Genomic DNA, 19,143 nt, shown 5'->3' with positions numbered 1-19,143 from the left:
ATTTAAATTAGGGACTAAATTCAGGTGCGATTTAGAATCCCTGTAAGACACCAAATCTCAGGTCTCTATTAAAAATAGGTATCTTTCTGCAGCTATAGCACATTCAACACAGATTTCATTTTCTACACATTTGCAGCATCTCCCAGGGGTGAGCTGATGAGAAAAGTCACTTCCATTTTTCCCATCTCTACCTAGATAGGGATTGTATTTCCCAAATAATAGGCAACATGCAGCTAATGAGGAAGGAGATCTCTTCAGGAGCCACTTCCTGGAGGGCCTGGGCCACAACTGCTTTGGGAGCCCTATGCATGGGTACTTTGTTTAGTTACAAGTTATTTACGAGGGAATCCTCTTCCCAGCCCTTTAGAAAAAATACTGACCTAACCAACTGCACAACAGGGGGATTGGGATGGTGATGGGGAATAAGGGAATCCTCTGATTTACCCCATCTTCTTCTGTTGTTACAGAGGGTGAAATGACATTTCCCCTATCCATGCCCTGTTCCTGCTCTTTGTTATAATTCAATATATTTTAAGTGAGAAAATGGTAGTAAAAATATCTGCTCTGCAGCATAACCTGAACCAACATCAGAGCAACTGGGAGTGAAACAACTTCTTCCCCAAGAGTGAACTCGATGACTAACAATGGCTGTGAAATGGGGGAACAGTATAACCGTGATGCTCAGGGTTTGCTTAGATTAGGGAACGTGATGGAGTTTAGGTCAGGTCAAGGGGGAAGCTAATGCCAACCCCTGCACCTGGGCGCATCTGCACTACAATTTTTTACATTAAGATCACTAACTTGAGCAGCCAACGCCATGTACAGTCCTAGTGGATGTCAGGCACAGGTAGTTTTTGCCTCAGTGTAGCTTGTTGGGATCAAACCTCTCCCCCCACCTGGAGCTGATGAACATTCCTGGCAGGAGGGACACACACTCCTATGACTCAAAGGAAAGGAGTTGATAGAAAAGATCACAGGACTGACCCCAAAGACGGGTGAGCTGCAAAAGGCAGAAGCAGGCAACTCATCTGGGGGAGCTGAGAGACCACGGTGAAGATGGTGCAAAAATCACAATGTGGGAATTAGCAAATGTAATTTTTTTTTTTTAAATTTTGCCCAGCCCTAGTCAAGGGATTTATAACAGTTCTCTCTCATGTGGATTCTCTGATGTCTAATAAAGTTTGAGCTGTAATTGAAGCTTTTCCCGCACTCAGAGCACATGTAGGGCATCTCCCCTGTGTGGATTCTCTGATGTATGATAAGGTGAAAGCGCCACCTGAAGCTTTTTCCGCACTCAGAGCACGTGTAGGGCGTCTCCCCTGTGTGGATTCTCAGATGTGCGATAAGGTTTGAGCTCCGATTGAAGCTTTTCCCGCACTCAGCGCATGTGTAGGGCGTCTCCCCTGTGTGGATTCTCTGATGTGTGATAAGCTGAGAGCGCCACCTGAAGCTTTTCCCGCACTCAGCGCACGTGTAGGGCAGCTCCCCTGTGTGGATTCTCTGATGTGTGATAAGCTGAGAGCGCCACCTGAAGCTTTTCCCGCACTCATGGCACATGTAGCGTCTCTCTTCCAAGTTGATTCTGTTGCGTGGAATAAGGACTGAGTGGCTATTGTAGTTTTCCTCTGGCCTCTGCTGAGTCTCACAGGCTTTTGTGTTTTCTGGGAGTGCACAACTCCTGGAAACACTCCCTTTGGATCTTCCTGATAACATCCAATCTGCATCTACTTGCACAGTGTCTTCCTGCTGGGGTTTTTCCTCCTCGTTCTCACTCACCAGCCCATCGCCGGATGGGAGACAGAGAGAATCCAGACATAGGTCACTCCCTGTGCCTGAGAAAAAGGAAATGTCAGAGAGAGGAATGGAAAAAGGGATGAACAAACCAAAATATATGTGGGAGAGATCAAACCTATCAGGAGCTGATTTTCCCCAAACCCTTCCACAGAGAAGAGAGGAAGGCATCAGTTCTGGGTCCTCATTGCACCATAACTCTCAGGGGAAAGCGAGACTGGGGAGGGACCTGCTGCCAGTTGTCAGTCAGAATAGGAGGAAGCCATGAGTGACATCTGCCATAATGATTCCACATCTGCAGGAGACAATCCTGAACTTGGAGAGCTCACAGGGTCTTTGTAGGGCATCCCAAATGTTTCCTGCATTCCCACACAGTTGCTGAGTTGTTTAACCGATTCCTCACCTGCGAAGGCAGCTCTGGAGCACTTCTTTCTCAGAGCCCTGGAGGTCTGGGACCCACGGCTCTTCCCCTCGTTCCAGCTGCGAGATCACATCAGGTTTGGAAATTGGAAACCCTACTGCAGGCAAAGAAAACACGGGAGGTCAGTGGAATTTGTGGGATACTTGTCACAAAGAATAGTCCATGGTTTTAACCCCATCTCATTTTTAGACAGTAACATCTGTAGCCCTCAGGATTCATCTGCTTGCCTGCATCAATATCTCTTTTCTTATAAGTACAGTATTGTGATAGGTTTATTAATTCATATTAAAAATACGTTTGGCTGTAATGCAAGAAACCTACAGGACAAAAACCTGCATTTTAAGCTAAAGCAAAGTTAGCATAGCTATATCCTGTGCCCTTTTACCCAGAAAAGGAACTGTTTTCCTATACCCAAATAAAGTGCCTACGCTTAGGTCTAAGACCCTTTCCCTAGACCAACAGACAATGAAGAATAGCAAAGGGGATTTTCAAAGTTGCACTCACAGACTTAACAAGTACCCCACAAGTGCGCAGATACCTGTCATCCATACGCACACACATACTAGCCTATGGAGTAAGCGTACCGTAACATTTCTATGGGGGAAGAGTGAAATTTGGGCATAAGAGGAAGGATTTCCGGCATTTATTTCTATAAAAAGAGGTAACCTATCTCACTATGGTATCCCCACCCCACCTCGACCTCCTCCTTCTTCTCTACACTTCACCATCTTCAACTACGTATTCATGCTATCCATCTACGACAGCTATTAACCAGTAATAGGCCGCACTTATTTTCTTTTCAAACCTTAAGTTCAAAAGGGATTCGGCTAAGCTTGGTCTCTCTAAAACTTTATTTTAATTTGTGTATTAGATTATTTAGTTGAGCTAAAAAGTAAATTCCAAAGTAGCTTTGGCAGCTCTTTACATTAGTTTCCCTTGCAAGAGCTGTGAAACCAGAACCACCAGAGGCGAGGCCAACGACAGTTTATCAAAACAGGGTGTGAATATTAACCAAAGTTTGCAGCACATAATATTGTATCATCATATGTATCTCCTGAATAACAGTAATACAATTGTAACTCTGTAATTCTACCTGTTTTACAATTTACTTACTATTTCATTGAGTTTAATAAAAAGTCGTTATGACTATATCTGTCTCCCTGTGGAACCTGATTCGAAACACGAACTTTTATCTTCTGATCAAACAAATTGGCGAGCCTAAACTCATATTAATTAATATAAATGATTAAGTATTATTATTAATTAATTAAAATAATTACAATACAAATTAAATTAAGTTGATAAATCAAATGAACATTACTAACACACTCCAAATAAGGCTACGCATCCCAAGGCCATCTTCCTTGGCTCAAAGTGGAAGGAGAGTTACTATTATAACAAATCATATTCACTACCTTAGTGCCTAAGGACCAACTAACAGTGGGTCCCCATTGTGCTAGGCAAAGTGCAAACAGAGAACAGTAGATGGCCCATGCCCTGAAGAATTTACAATCTAAATCAGGGGTAGGCAACCTGCGGCAGCGAGCTGATTTTCAGTGGCACTCACACTGCCTGGTCCGAGGGGGGGCTCTGCATTTTAATTTAATTTTAAATTAAGCTTCTTAAACATTTTAAAAACCTTATTTACTTTACATACAACAATAGTTTAGTTCCATATTATAGACTTATAGAAAGAGACCTTCTAAAAACGTTAAAATGTGTTACTGGCACACGGAACCTTGAATTAGAGTGAATAAATGAAGACTCGGCACAGCACTTCTGAAAGGTTGCCGACCCCTGATCTAAATACACAAGACAGACACAGAACGGGGGAAGGGCTAGAACCCACTGTTAGAATAGACATATTCAGGCCTGCCTGTAAAGCCTAGACTTTAAGAACTTAGGGGTATTTTTATCACTTGTTTTTATACCCCTGTAACTAGCTAAGAATCAAAATCTCAGTCTGCCTGTGTCTGGGCCTTCTCTCACTGTGACAGTCTGAGGCCTTGTTCTTACGCTAAGGCCTTTGGCTAAGCAGCAGGGGCAGCCATAAGCTGGGAAGCGAAGGGTCACAGCCTCACATCCCAAACCCGTCACACTGAAATAAGGTGCTATTGGGCTGTTAGGAAGACGATCCTGTCCTAATAGTGCCCATCACCACCAGATAAAGAAACAGATCTTAAGATGGTTCAAGAAAACTTAGTTTGATAGCAGCCTGTCTGGCAAGAAATCCCTTCTCAACGCTTGTGGTTGTGAAACACTCATTTCTGTATTGTTTTATCTTTATGGCCACCACTTTTACCTTGTTAATCAGTCTGGTTCTCTAATTGTTTCTATCTGCTGTATAAAAGATGGTTACTCACCGTAGTAACTGTTGTTCTTCGAGATGTGTTGCTCCTATACATTCCAGTTAGGTGTGCGCGCGCGTGCATGGCTCTTGGAACATTTTACCCTAGCAACTCCGGCGGGCCGGCTGGGCGCCCCTGGGAGTGGCGCCGCCATGGCGCTGAATATATACCCCAGCCGGCCCGTCCGCTCCTCAGTTCCTTCTTGCCGGCTACTCCGACAATGGGGAAGGAGGGCGGGTCTGGAATGGATAGGAGCAACAAATCTCGAAGAACAACAGTTACTACGGTGAGTAACCGTCTTTTCTTCTTCGAGTGATTGCTCCTATGCATTCCAGTTAGGTGATTTCCAAGCCTTACCTAGGCGGTGGGGTCGGAGTGAGACGTGGCAGAGTGTAAGACTGCTGAGCTGAAGGCTGCATCGTGTCTGGATTGTTGCACCAACGCGTAGTGGGAAGCGAAGGTGTGGACAGAAGACCAGGTGGCCGCTCTACAGATGTCCTGGATGGGAACATGGGCCAGGAAAGCGGCCGACGAGGCTTGCGCTCTTGTTGAGTGAGCGGTGAGGCGGCATGGTGGCACGCGAGCAAGCTCGTAGCATGTCCAGATACATGCCGTCACCCAGGAGGAAATCCGCTGCGAGGAGACCGGCTCGCCTTTCATGCGGTACAAGCGGTCCAGGCCCTTAAGGAAGGGAAACCATCTGGTTGGAGAAGATGGACCGACCTCCAATAGATGGACGAAAGGCGGACACGGCTGCCAGGTGCACCTTCAAGGAGGAGACCGCGAGTCCTTGTTCTTTAAGGTACCAGAGGTAGTCCAGGATTGTAGGGATAGGGACTAGGAAGGGATTAAGGCCGCTGATCGCACCAGAGTGCAAAACGCTTCCATTTCGCGAGGTAGGTGGAGTGAGTGGAAGGCTTCCTGCTTTCAAGTAGGACTTGCTGTACTGCCACCGAACAGCCTCTCTCTGCGTGGGTCAACCATGCAGGTACCAAGCTGTAAGATGGATGGACTGTAGGTTCAGGTGGCAGTCCTGCTGAAGTCCTGTGTGATGAGGTCGGCAATAACGGAAGGGCGGGATCCCGAGCGGAGAGCTCGAGCAGCAGAGTGTACCAGTGCTGCCTCGGCCAGGCCGGGCGGCGAGTATTACGTGGGTCCTGTCCTCCGGCTTGAGTAGCACCCGGTGTATGAGCGGGAGCGGAGGGAAGGCGTGAGGAGGTGATCCGTCCAGGAGCACAGGAATGCATCCGACAGGGAGCCTGGGGAGCGACCCTGGTACGAACAAAACAGGTGGCACTTCCTGTTCTCCCTTGGAGGCAAACAGGTCTATCTGGGGAAACCCCCACCTCCGGAAAATTGTGTGCGCCACATCCGGACGGAGAGACCACTCGTGGGAGAGGAACGACCTGCTGAGATGGTCGGCCAGCGTGTTCTGCACTCCTGGAAGAAAGGACGCTTCCAGGCGAATCGAGTGGGTCACGCAAAAGTCCCACAGGAGCATCGCTTCCTTGCAGAGCAGGGAGGAGCGAGCTCCGCCCTGCTTGTTCACATAGAACATCGCCGTCGTGTTGTCCGTGAACACCGCCACGCAGCGGCCTTGCAGACGGGCGCGGAAGGCGAGACACGTCAAGCGGCTCGCTCGCAGCTCCCGGATGTTGATATGGAGGGAGAGCTCTTGGGGCGACCAGAGACCTCGTGTGTGAAGGTCGCCCAGGTGAGCCCCTCATCCCAACGCTGAGGCGTCTGTGGTCATGGTGACGGATGGGCGAGGAGGGCGGAACGGGACTCCTGCACACACGACCTCTGGGTCCAGCCACCAGCTGAGCGAATCGAGGGTAGGCTTCGTGACCGTGACCACCATGTCTATGGGGTCGCGATGCGGGCGGTACACCGACGTCAGCCAAGATTGAAATGGGCGAAGACGCAGCCTGGCGTGCGTGGTCACGAATGTGCAGGATGCCATGTGGCCCAGGAGGCGCAGGCAGGACCGAACTGTCGTCGTGGGAAAGGTGTGTAGGTCCCGAATGATGGAGACCATTGTCTGGTGCCGAGACCGAGGGAGGCAGGCCCTGGCTAAACTGGAGTCGAGGACCACTCCGACGAACTCCACTCGTTGTGATGGAGTTAAAGTGGACTTCTCGGCATTGATGAGAAGGCCCAGGAGCCGAAATAGGGATAGTATTTCCGTCATCTGGTCCATTACCAGCTGTCGGGATGTCCCGCGAACCAGCCAGTCATCGAGATACGGGTAGACGTGTATGCGACGACGGCGGAGGGCTGCGGCCACCACTGCCATACACTTGGTAAAGACCCTTGGCGCAGTGGACAGGCTGAAGGGCAGCACCACAAACTGGTAGCGTGCACTGTTGACCATGAAGTGCAGGTAGCGTCGATGGGGAGGGTAAATCGCGACATGGAAGTACGAGGGCCTTCATATCGAGGGCGGCAAACCAGTCTCCCGGATCCAGGGAGGGAATGATGGTCCCCAGGGTGACCATGCGAAACTTGAGCTTGAGCAGGTACCTGTTGAGCTCCCGGAGGTCTAGTATGGGTCGGAGACCTCCTTTCGCCTTGGGGATGAGAAAATATCGGGAATAAAATCCCCTGCCCCGCATGTCGTGAGGCACCTCCTCTATGGCCCCCAAGCCCAGCAGAGTCTCGACCTCTTGTAGGAGGAAATGCTCGTGAGAGGGGTCCCTGAAGAGGGACGGGGAAGGCGGGTGGGAAGGAGGGGGCGAAACAAACTGAAGTCGGTACCCATACTGGATAGTGCGAAGGACCCAGTTGTCCGATGTTATTTGGGACCACGCCGGGAGGAAGTGGGACAGGTGGTTGTAAAATAACGGGGTAGGATCCGGGAAGGAGACTGATGGGCCATCCTCGGGCGTCCCATCAAAAGGCCTGTTTGGGCCCTTGAGGGGCCTTGGAAGGGGCCTGGGCCTGGTTGCGTCTGTTGCCCGATGGTCTACGGCGGTTTAGGTTAGCACGCCGACTATTATAGGGCCTTGACCTGGCCTGGGTAAAGGGCCGGTAGGGCTGTTGCCGGAATGACCTCCTCTGGGTAGCCAGTGTGTGCATACCCAAGGTCCGAATGGCAATTCGACCATCTTTGAGGGTCTGAATTCTGGAGTCCGTTTTCTCCAAGAAGAGACCCTGGGTGTCGAACGGGAGGTCTTGAAGGGTGTACTGCACCTCAGGCGGCAAGGTGGAGGACTGCAGCCAGGAGATACGCCGCATGGTCACACCAGAGGCCAGGGTTCTGGCTCCTGAGTCCACAGAGTCCAGAGCGGCCTGGATGGAGGACCGGGAGGCTTTTTTGCCTTCTTCCAAGAGGGCCGAAAACTCTTGACGTGAGGCGGTCGGGATCAGCTCTGAAAATTTCGTCAGGGACATCAAGATGTCAAAGGTGTAACGGGCGAGAAGAGCCATCTGGTTGGCAATCCGGAGCTGGAGGCCACCCGCCGAATAGACCTTCCGGCCCAAAAGGTCCATGCGCCGTGCGTCTTTGGATTTTGGCGCCGGGGCGGGCTGCCCGTGCCTCTCCCGGTCATTTACGGACTGTACCACGAGGGAGTCCGGAGTCGGGTGCGTATAGAGGTACTCGTATCCGGTGGGCGGGACTGAGTACTTGCGCTCCACGCCATGCGTGGTGGGAGGGACGGACGCCGGTGACTGCCAGATGGTAGTGGCATTCTGCTGAATGGTGCAGATGAAGGGCAGGGTCACCCGCAGCGGGGCCTCAGCTCCAATGACGTTGGTCACCGGGTCGTCATCCTCCGGGACCTCCGCCACGGGGAGGTCGATAGCCTTCGCCACCCGGCGAAGAAGGTCTTGGTGGGCCCTCAAGTCAATAGGAGGGGGGTCTGCGGTAGAAGCCCCCGCCACCGCCTCATCCGGCGAGGATGATGAGGACAGACCCTGGACCACCGCTTCTGGAGCTGGTTCTTCCAGGGGGTGTGAAGCCGCCTCGGACCCTGGACGCTGAGCGGGACCAGGTGGCGACGGGGCCTCACCCGGTGGAGATGGGGGAGGTCTGCTCACCGTGGCTTCGGGCACCCTATGTTCGGCGCCCACGTGCCTTGGGGGAAAGGGGAGACCTTGAGGCTCGTGGTAGGCCCAAGGGACCCAAAAACCCCACTGCTGCGGTCCGTGGTCCTGGCCTTGGGTGATGGCCCGGAGATCTCTCCCGCTGCCCGCCTGAGAGGCGACTGAGGGCTGACGCGAAGGCCAAGGCGGGGCAGAGGCGCTGAAAGATTGCACCGTGGATGCTGGCAGTAGGTCCCTGGACGGTGCCGAGGATTGGTGCCGGTCATCGCGGTGCCGGGATGGAGAGCGGGACCAGCGACTGTTGCGGTGCCGGGAGCTCGACCGGTGCTGGGAGCTCGACCGTGACCTCGACCGACGGCGTCGGGAGTGGCTTCGGGAGTCGCGGTGCCGGGAACGGTACCGGGATCCGGACCTCCCTCGGTACCGACGGTCGGGTGACCGGGAGCGTCTCCGGGAGTGCGACCGTACGCGATGTTGGCGCGATGTGCGGGACTGCGACCGGTGCCGAGACGGGGAGCGGTACCGCGATGGTGAACGGTGCCGAGATCTGGAACGGCGTGGCAGTGACCGTCTGCGGGACCGGGAGCGGGACCGGGAACGACGTCTCTCTCGTCCGTCAGGGGGAGGCGGCCGCATCATCGCTGGCTTGCCCGCTGACTGAACGGCTCGCACCGGCGGTGCCGGGGGCCGGAGGCTCGGTGCCTCTGTGAGCTCGATGAGCTCTCTCGCCGTCGAGAATGTCTCGGGCGTGGACGGGAGCTGCAGCTCAACCGCGGTTGGCACCGGGGAGCAGGGTGGTACCGGACTCAACGGCTCTTGCGGCGCCGGAGTCGACGGTACCGTGCACGGTTTGTGCACCACCACAGCCGGTACCGGAGGGGCCGGTGGTGGCTGGGCAAGTGGTCCCGAAGCATGCGGCTTGGAGGCCGTCTGCGCCCTCTTCCGTTTCCTCGTTGGAGAGAGGGAACGGTGCCGGGACGCCGGTGCCGGCTGCGGAGCTCGAGCAGTCTCGGTACTGGAGCGGCTCAGGGCTGCCGGTGCGCTGCGCGCCGATGACGATTTCGGTGCCGCTGGGGTCGGCGCGGGAGGTTGAAGTGTTGCCTCCATAAGGAGCTGCTTTAGGCGAGTGTCCTGCTCCTTTCTAGTTCTCGGCTTAAACGCCGTGCAGATGGGACACTTATCTGGACGATGGGTCTCCCCCGAGGCAGCACAGGCAGGAGTCGTGCGGGTCCCCAACAGGCATGTGCCGCTGGCAAGCCGCACAGGGCTTAAACCCCGGTGCCTTGGGCATGAGCCCGCACCGGTTGTGGAAGAAGAGGGGCTAAACCCCCCTAATTCCCTAACTATACTATATCTAACCAAACTTATTCAACTAATCTAACAACTAAACTAACTTAACCAACTATGAACACGTAGGAAATGGAGAAACGCTAGGGCTGTGGAGGTAAAGGAGCACTCCACTGTTCCAACTGGCCGTCACGGGCGGTAAGAAGGAACTGAGGAGCGGATGGGCCGGCTGGGGTATATATTCAGCGCCATGGCGGCGCCACTCCAGGCGCCAGCGGCCACCGGAGTTGCTAGGGTAAAAATGTTCCGAAGAGCCGTGCACGCGCAGCGCGCACACCTAACTGGAATGCATAGGAGCAATCACTCGAAGAAGAATTAATTTTTCTAGGTGTAAGTTCATTAGGGCAGTGGAATATGCTTGCTTGGAAATAACCCCAATAAACATCGCATTATCTGTGCTTCGGACTTCTGGTCTTTTGCTGCTTGCTGTCTGCATGACAAGAACCAGGGAAGTGGGAGGGTGAAGGGAAAATACGCCACCTGATAACCAAGGAGGTGAGCCTTTAAGGAAGGTTTTAATACACTTTGGAACTGATCAGGGATTCCCCTGAGGACTGATGAGGGGGTGATGGTAAATACACATTTAGATCCTTTTCTTGTTTTATATATTTTCCCCCATAAGGCTGAACCTCTGGCACTGTCATGGATCCATAGGATCTCTGCAATGCCCTGGCTTTTAAACAGTCCTTGGGAGGTGCCCCTTGAGTGCACTAGACCCCCAAAAGCTCCCACTCTTCCACAAGGACAGGCCACTTAGCTTCAGCACCTGAGAATGAGCCACTTCCTCAGTGCCCTTCCTCCACACTTCTTCCCATTACTCTCAGCCAGCACCACCTTCCGGCACCTTGGGAGCTTCTTGTGTTCCCTGTACGTCTCTCACTACCTCATCCCTCCCTGCTGCTTCTTAGCTCTAACCCTGCACACACCCTCCCCATGTCCTGGCACCCCAGAATTATCTACTCCCCCCTTCTCCTCCCCTCCCACAGCTCTGTTCTCCCTTCACCCGTGGGGTCCTGAATGGCAACATTATCCGCTCTCCTATCAAAATAGGAGCTCATCTGACTGTCACACAAGCCAGGCATGAGTCATACACCCATTTACTCAATTTAGAATTCTACAGGTGGCGTATTTTCCTCTTAAAATGAGGAAAAGGCATGAAAGCTGCAGTTATTAATGTATCCAATAAGGATACATACAATGCAATTTTAAAATGACTGACGGCACCAAAAAGGCACATGACAAAAATGATACTAGTGGGTGGGAGAGGGCAAGGAAACTTGTCAAAACTTGTGTGACAAATAAAGGTATAACGTTATCACTACTCAGGTTCTTCAGAGACCCCACAGCTTCTAATAACCCAGGGGACAGGACTCCTTACCCAGCGAGGTCACCGTCTCATAGTTCTCCTGCATGACATCCCTGTAGAGGGCTCTCTGAGCGGGGTCTAGCAGAGCCCCCTCTTCCCTGGTGAAATACACAGCCACCTCCTCGAAGGTCACCGGCCCCTGAAAGAGAAAGAGTCCAACACTCAGGACCTGCTGCCCCACTCACAACCCCACTGTTCACAGAACAGCAGCACCAGGGAAATGGAAGCTCCGGGAGGCACATGTTAACAGTTCCACCTCACCTTGCTTAGAACAGCCTGGTGGCATCAGAAGGTGGAAAGAGAGAAACTTTGTGTCTCCCAGCTGACAGACGGAGGCAGGGTCATCACATTTATCACATAGCTACTAACCAGAGCTTAATATAGGAGATGGGGCAGGCTCTAGACCCTGCTGTTGGCTCCCTGGTTGGAATCCCAACTCTCTCCAAATAAAATATATGGAAGAAAGGGGAAGTCAATAGTAAAGAATTTAAGTTCGAAGGTCAGAATTGTAGAAAGCTGGCAAGGGAAGCTATCAGAAATCAATGATAAACCAATGAAAATAAGAAGGAAGTTTTTAAAAGTACAAAATTAATCCTAACAATGGTAGTGATAAATTACTAGATGGAAATGGCAGAATTATCAACAATCATGGAGAAGAGGTAAAAGTGTTCAATAAATATTTCTCTCCTGGATTTGGAGAAAAACAGATGATGTAACTCATATCATAAGATGTTGACGCTGACAGTCTTTCCATTTCAACAATAACTCACAAGGACGTTAAACAGCAGCTATTCAAGTTAGATGTGTTTAAATCAGTGGGTCCAGATAACTAGAGTTTTGAAAGACCTGCTGGAGGAGCGTGGTGGACTGTTAATTTTAATTAGGACTTGGAACACTTGGGAAATTCCAGAAGACTGGAATAAAGCTAATGCTGTGCCAATATTTTAAAAAGTATAAAAGAGATGACGCAGCTAATGACAAGTGTGTCAGTCTGAAATCGATACTGGGCAAAAGAATGGAGCAGCCGATACTGGATTTCATTAATAAAGAAAGGAGAGTAATGTAATTAGTATCCATTAAAAAGGTTTAGACACAATAGATTCTATCAAACTCAGTGGATATCCTTATTGGATGAGATCAAAAGTTTGGTTGCAGCTAATAGTACTGATGTAATATACGTAGGCATATGAGTTGCTTCAGCACAATATTTTGACTAGAATGTACAAAATACACACGGCATACATTAAATAGATTAAAAACTGGGATTTTAAATAGGGAACCATGGTTGAGTGGATTTCTTTCTAGGGGGTTCCCGTAAGGATTGGATCTTGGCCCTATGCTATTTAACATTCTTATCCATGACCTGGAAGAGAATATAAAATCATCACCAATAAAGTTTGCAGTTGCCACAAAGATCGGGGGTGGGGGTAACTAATGAAGTGTCAGTAGGTTCAGGCGCCAGCACTGGGAGTCTGGGAAGTTTTCCCAGCCCTGGCTGGATGGTTATTTCCTGTTCCACAAAGAGGGCAAGTTCCATTCCCAACACCTGTGCCTTGACATTAGGACCTATCTCACACTACAGCCCATATTCAGCATAGTGGCAGGATTATAATATGATTAGGACATGAGGCATTTTGTACAAGATGAGTCACGTGCAGTGTCATTGGAAAAGTTATGATTTGCTGAATACGATTATCCTACCTGTGTGCATGGATCATGTTTGTATCTGAAGTTATGGATATTGACTCTGTATCTGTCTTTCAAATGTGCTTACTCTGGGTAACACCCACAACGAGCCTTTCAGGTACAACAATGAAGAAGCCAGACAGTTCATGGCTCATCAACAAAGACAATGGACTGTGGAAGAGCTTAGCCTTCCTGTGAATGTTTCAGCCAGCCTATGAGTCATGGCTACTATGACTCAGCAGGGCACTCTAGGGCATGTGACCAGACCACATGACAATGAACTTCATTTTGGTACCTGTATTTTTCCACAAACTGGACTGGGAACTGAGTTTGGAACAAATGGTTCCTGCCCTATGGAAAAGCTACATAAGGTGGGGTGTGACATCATCTCTTGGCCTCATTCCCCACACACAAGAGAACTCCTGGCAGCACCTGAGCAACAAAGACTGAACTGGGGGAAGTGCTGGTCCCAGGGTAAAGGGATTTCTAGGTTGTGTGTGGAAACTTGGTGGACTATCATCAGTCAGGGTGAGAAATTGCTAATTCAAATTCTATCCAGATAGTATGTTAGGCTTAGTTTGAGTTTTTGGTTATATAAGTAATCTGCTTTGATCTGTTTGCTAACACTTATTGCTGGGAAATTGGCTGTTGTCTTCTCTCTCTCCTTGAGTGGCTGAGGTAGCTTAGTTGGGTGCATGGCGCCACCTGCTGTCGTGTTGGGTGATGACAGGCCCTGGAGAGGCTGGCTGAATGTCCAGCAAAGCAGTGTGAGAAGGGCCAGCCCAGCTTGAGGGTTAGAGCAAGCGGTCCCCAACCTTTTTGGCACTAGGGACCGGTTTTGTAGAAAAAATTTCCGCGGACCTGCCCCCTATCTGACCCCCACCCACTTCCTGCCCCCCCGACTGGCCGCCCGCCTCAGAATCCCCGACCCATCCTGCTCCTTGTCCCCTCACCGTCCCACAGAGACCCCCACAACCCTGGGACCCCACCCCTACTCTCTGTCCCCTGACTGCCCCAACCCCTATCCCCCCCCGCTGAGTCCTGACAGACCCCCGGAACACCCACAATCCAACCCCTCCGCATTCCCTGACCGCTCCCCAACCTCCGCCCCTCTCTGTGCCTGACTGTCCCCAGGACTCCCTGCCCCTTAGCCAACCCCTGGCCCCAGCCTCTACCCCAGCTCCCTCCTCACCCGGAGCCTCAGCGCCTCGCCCGACAGCTGCAGCGTGTCTCCGGCGGGGCCTGAGCTCCGTCCTGCTCCGAGCCACGTGGGGAGGGGGCGGGGCTGGGAGCTCCACGCCGAGCAGAGGCAGCTGAGCTTAGCCCAGAGCTTGCAGCCCCGCCCCCTCACCACGCGGCTCTGAGGGGGCGGGGCTTAGGGGCCCTGCCGGAGACACGCCGCTTGATGTGCTAGGGGTCGGTTCGCGGCCCGGTTCCTAGCAGGCCGCGGACCGGTGGTTGGGGACCCCTGGGTTAGAGGGCACAGCAGTTCCCAGACTGCCCCCTGGGGGTGACTACCCATCACACCCTAAACTACATTAGTGTCAGCAGGTTTGTCACATCCTGTCCCCTCCCTTTCTCCACCCAGGATATTTCCTGCCTCCCACCATCTCTAGCAGCTCCCACCAGCGGTGAGCTCCAGCTGGGTCGCATGAACGGGTTGTTAAATTTAGAAGCCTTTTTAGAACCGGTTGTTCCAGGACAACTGATTCTAAAAAAGCTTTTAAATTTAACAAATGCTCAGGCAGCTGTCCACCCGGCCCCCGGCCCCAGCTCACCTCCCCTTCTCCTCTGAAAGCTCCACCCTTCTTCTCCTCCCCCTTTCAGGTTGTGGGGGGCTGGATAGGGGTCGGGGCAGTCAGAGGGCAGGGTACAAGGGGGCTGAATGGGGGCAACGGTCCCGGGGGGCAGTCAGGAAGGAGCAGGGGTTGGATGAGGTGGTGGGGAGCAGTCAGGGACAGAGAGAAGGGGTGGTTGGATGGGGCAGAGGTTCCAGGGGGGCATCAAGAATGAGAGGAGGGGTTTGATGGGGCGGCAGGGGGAAGTCAGGGGACGGGGGGGATGGGTCAGGGATCCCCGGGGGGGGTGTCAAGGAGCATGGGGGGTTGAAAGGGGCATGACCCCCTCGTGAGGTGAGGACAAGGGAACCTGTTGTTAATATTTTGGCAGCTCATCACTGGCTCCCACCCTCCTGTACATTTACTGCTTCTCTCCCTCCAAGCAGAACCCACCACCAGCTCCCTGAGAATCCCTTACCTGAGCCAGCTCCATTGCAGCCATTTCCTTCCCCCTGGGAGGAGGGGATGATCTGGAGTGAAACGTGGACGTTATTCTGTAGCCTGCCAGGGCGAGAAGGGCAATGTGAGAGAATTCAGACAGGGTTTCTGTCCTTTCCACATGTCGATTCCCCCCAGCATTGTTCCCTGCTAATGGACATTCTAGGTCCTGCCACACTGTGAAGCACAGAGTGACCTTATCCCAGTACAGGCCTAGCCCCCTCCCACCAGGGTGTAGCCCTCTGACACATGGTGAAACCCTCCCAGGAGCAGAGTCTCTCTCTTACACTTATCAAGTTTGCGGGCGATACCAAGCTGGGAGGGGTTACAAGGATTTTGGAGGATAGAACTGAAATTCAAAATCATCTGGACAAACTGGAGAAATGGTCTGAAGTAAATAGGATGAAATTCAATAAGGACAAATCCAAAGTACTTCATTTAGGAAGGAACACTCAGTGGCACACATACAAAATGGGAAATGATGGCTTGGGAAGGAGCACTGCGGAAAGGGATCTGGGGGTCGTAGTGGATCACAAGCTAAATAGGAGTCAACAGTGTTGCAAAAAAGCAAGTATCATTTTGGGATGTATTAGCAGGAGTATTGTAAGCAAGACACGAGAAGAAATTCTTCCGCTCTACTCCACGCTGATTAGGTCTCAACTGGAGTAATGTGTCCAGTTCTGGGGGCCACATTTCAAGAAAGATGTGGACAAATTGGAGAAAGTCCAGAGAAGGGCAACAAAAATGATTAAAGATCTAGAAAACATCACCTATGAGGGAAGATTGAAAAAAACTGGGGAAGACTCAGAGGGGACATGACCATAGGACAAGAAGCAATGGATTTAAATTGCAGCAAAGGTGGTTTAGGATGGAGATTAGGAAAAAAACTCCCTAACTGTCAGAGTGGTTACGCACTGGAATAAATTGCCCAGGGAGGTTGTGGAATCTCCATCACTGGGGATATTTAGGAGCAGGCTGGACAAACACCTGTCAGAGATTGTCTAGATAATACTGAGCCCTGCCTTGAGGGCAGGGGACTGGCCTAGATGACCTCTCGAGGTCCCTTCCAGTTCTATGATTCTAAGAACCAAAGGACAGAGAAGAGCAGAATCAAAGGAGTCACTCTGGGGATTCTCCCTGTCACTGTCCCCAAGGCAGCTCTCTCAGGTTAACTAAGTTGTTGGATGCTCCAGCCTTTATCCAGTCTCTCCTGGCAGTGCCCCCTTTCATGGGCTGGGCCTAGTTTTAGCCTTTGGGAAGCGTGACCCCGGGGGCTCTGAGACTGGGCCTTCTTGCCGCAGCACATCTTGTTCCTTTCTGTGACTCCCCAGCGAGTCCCAATGAGTAGATACTCCTCATACAGACTGTGAACATAAGAAGGGCCCACTGCATCAGAGCAATGGTCCATCTAGCTCAGTGGCCAATGCCAGGTGCCCCAGAGGGAATGAACAGAACAGGTAACCATCAAATGATCCATCCCCTGTCGCCCATTCCCAGCTTCTGGCAAACAGAGGCTAGAGACACCATCCTGCTCATCCTGCCTGTGACACTGGCAGACGAGGTGTTAGCTCTTACACAAGCCTCTATGTCTTAATTGAACATGGACAAACACACAGTGGAATCGGTCTGACTCAACTGTGTTACTATTGTTAAAACAGGTATTAGGATTCTAAGAACATGTTTAGACTTTATTGAATGCTTGTGAGTTGCTGCCTGGGTTAATATCTGACTAGTTTCATTGTGAGCCTCTGTGGCTCTGTAAATCACCACACAGGAGAGAGACTTTACCTAGGTGAAGTGCTGATTGACAGCCGAATGCATTACACCCTGCCTGGCAGGAAAGGTCCATCCACACCAGAGAGACTATTATGGGATGTTAAAGACAAAAGACTGTTGTGCTCTTGACTTCCCATTAGCTGAGTTTCCAGCTCAGAGCACATGGCAGGAAGGGGATGAAAAACCCCATACAGAAGGAACTGATGATCTGTATGCTGCTTGGACTCTGGGGGGCAAAGTTTCTAGGCATAAGCACGAGATCCCCAGCTGCCTAGCCGGGGTTAGTCCTAAAGAATATGCAGAGCTTGCTTATTAGAGAAGCTTCTATTACCTTTGAAATTTAAGACTGTAATTTGTCTGCATCTGGATGATTAGCTGCTGTGACAGGGCAAGGCCAGCTGGCTCTAGGAAAGTAGTGAGAAACAGGTATGTTAGCCCCAGGCTAAACAAATCCCTGTTACCATGGTAACCAAAGGACAGTTGCTCCAGGTTAATCAAGACACCTGGGGCCAATTAACATCCTTCCAGAAAGCTGTGGAGACAGCTAGGTTGATTGGGACCCCTGAAGCCAATCAGGGGCTGGCTGAAACTAGTTAAAGAGCTCCCAGTTAGGCAGGTGGGTGTGCAGAACAGGAGCTGTGGGAGCGACGGAGCAGTACACACCAGATCAGGCACAAGGAAGGAAGCCCTGAGATAAGGGTGAAGTGGAGCCTGAGGAAGTGGGGGCTGCTGTGGGGAAGTAGAACAGGGAATTGTATGTGTCCTGTTTCTAAAAGGTCAGATACCACAGCTGATACTATTAGGGTCCCTGGGCTGGAGCCTAGAGTAGAGGGGGGTCCTGGGCTCCCCCTTTGCTGCCCTGATTAATCACTGAGACTGGGAGACAACAGAGACTGTGCAAGGGAGGGGAGCTTTGCCTCCCCTCCCTCGCTGGCTTACGATGAAAATGGCTCAGTGGGCTGTGACCCTTGTCCCTAGAGAGAAGGGCTACGTGGAGGGTCACAGTGAGCCTCTGAGGCTAGCGAAATCCACCAGGAAATGCAGGGCCCATGGAGACAAGGACAGAGCTTTGTCACACTGCTTTAACTTTGTAAACAACTCTCATTTCCTTTCAAATAAATCTTAATACAGGTTGTGACAGGACTGGCTACAAGTGTTGTCTTTGTTGGGAGATCTAAGAGTCATTTGACCTAAGGAAGTGACTGGTCCTTTCGGCCTGGCAGTAACCTGAACGTTGCTGTGATTCGTGGGGTAAGGCAGTGGTTCTCAGCCATGAGTGGGGGGGCCAGGAGCAGCTTTCAGGGGGCTGCCAAGCAAGGCCGGCATTAGACTCGCTGAGGCCCAGGGCAGAAAGCTGAAGTCCCAGCGCATGGGGCTGAAGTCTGGGCCCCTGAGCCCCACCGCCCAGGGCTGAAGCAATGTAGTTTTGTGGGGGTCTGGGGCCCCAGGAGGTTGCCCTGTTTGCTACCCCCTAACACCAGCCCTGGCTGTGATGTTATTAATATAACCTGTGATTGTGTAGTTCATTGGTGCAACCACATATATTTGCAGCAAATGTTGTACAACGGTTGTCGTGTAAGGTGCCTATGAAAAGGTTATAATTTGCTGATGATGATGATGATACTACCTGTGTGGGTGTATCATTTTTGCAGTTAAAGTTATGAATATTGGCTACGTTCTTGTACATCAGTGTTTTGATTCTGAAGTAGCCTTAGTAAAGCATTAGGTCAGCTTCTTCAGAAAGGAATTTGCAAATCAAGTGCCCAATCAAGAAACACTTAAAGGACCTTGGGGAAACTCCAATCCACATACCCTGGTGGGCCGGGCCAGTTTCTTTACCTGCCACGTCCACGGGTCGGCCGATTGCAGCTCCCACTGGCCGCGGTCTGCCGTCGCAGGCCAATGGGGGATGCAGGAAGCGGCGCAGGCTGAAGGATGTGCTGCCTGCCACTTCCCACCGCCTCCATTGGCCTGGAGTGACAAACTGTGGCTAGTGGGAGCCGCGATCGGGCAAACCTGCCAACATCGCAGGTGAACAAACCAGCCCGGCCTGCCAGGGTGCTTACCCTGGTGAGCCGCGTGCCA

The 19,143-nt window shown here is 51.6% G+C and overlaps 1 long non-coding RNA gene across 1 annotated transcript; it reads right to left on the bottom strand.

Annotated features, from left to right (window-relative positions):
- Positions 1–1,773: 1,773 nt before the first annotated feature.
- On the bottom strand, positions 1,774–11,364 carry LOC120381665. Its single transcript, XR_005588126.1, has 3 exons — positions 11,333–11,364; positions 2,195–2,309; positions 1,774–1,832 (listed from the first exon to the last, which is right to left on the bottom strand). It is a non-coding gene; the product is annotated as an uncharacterized LOC120381665 (long non-coding RNA).
- Positions 11,365–19,143: the final 7,779 nt, after the last annotated feature.

Source organism: Mauremys reevesii, linkage group 14 (genome assembly GCF_016161935.1).
Source record: "Mauremys reevesii isolate NIE-2019 linkage group 14, ASM1616193v1, whole genome shotgun sequence".
In the NCBI taxonomy this organism is placed as follows: Eukaryota; Metazoa; Chordata; order Testudines; family Geoemydidae; genus Mauremys; species Mauremys reevesii.
Note: the sequence above shows the minus strand (reverse complement) of the source record. Positions and strands in the feature narration are given on the sequence as shown.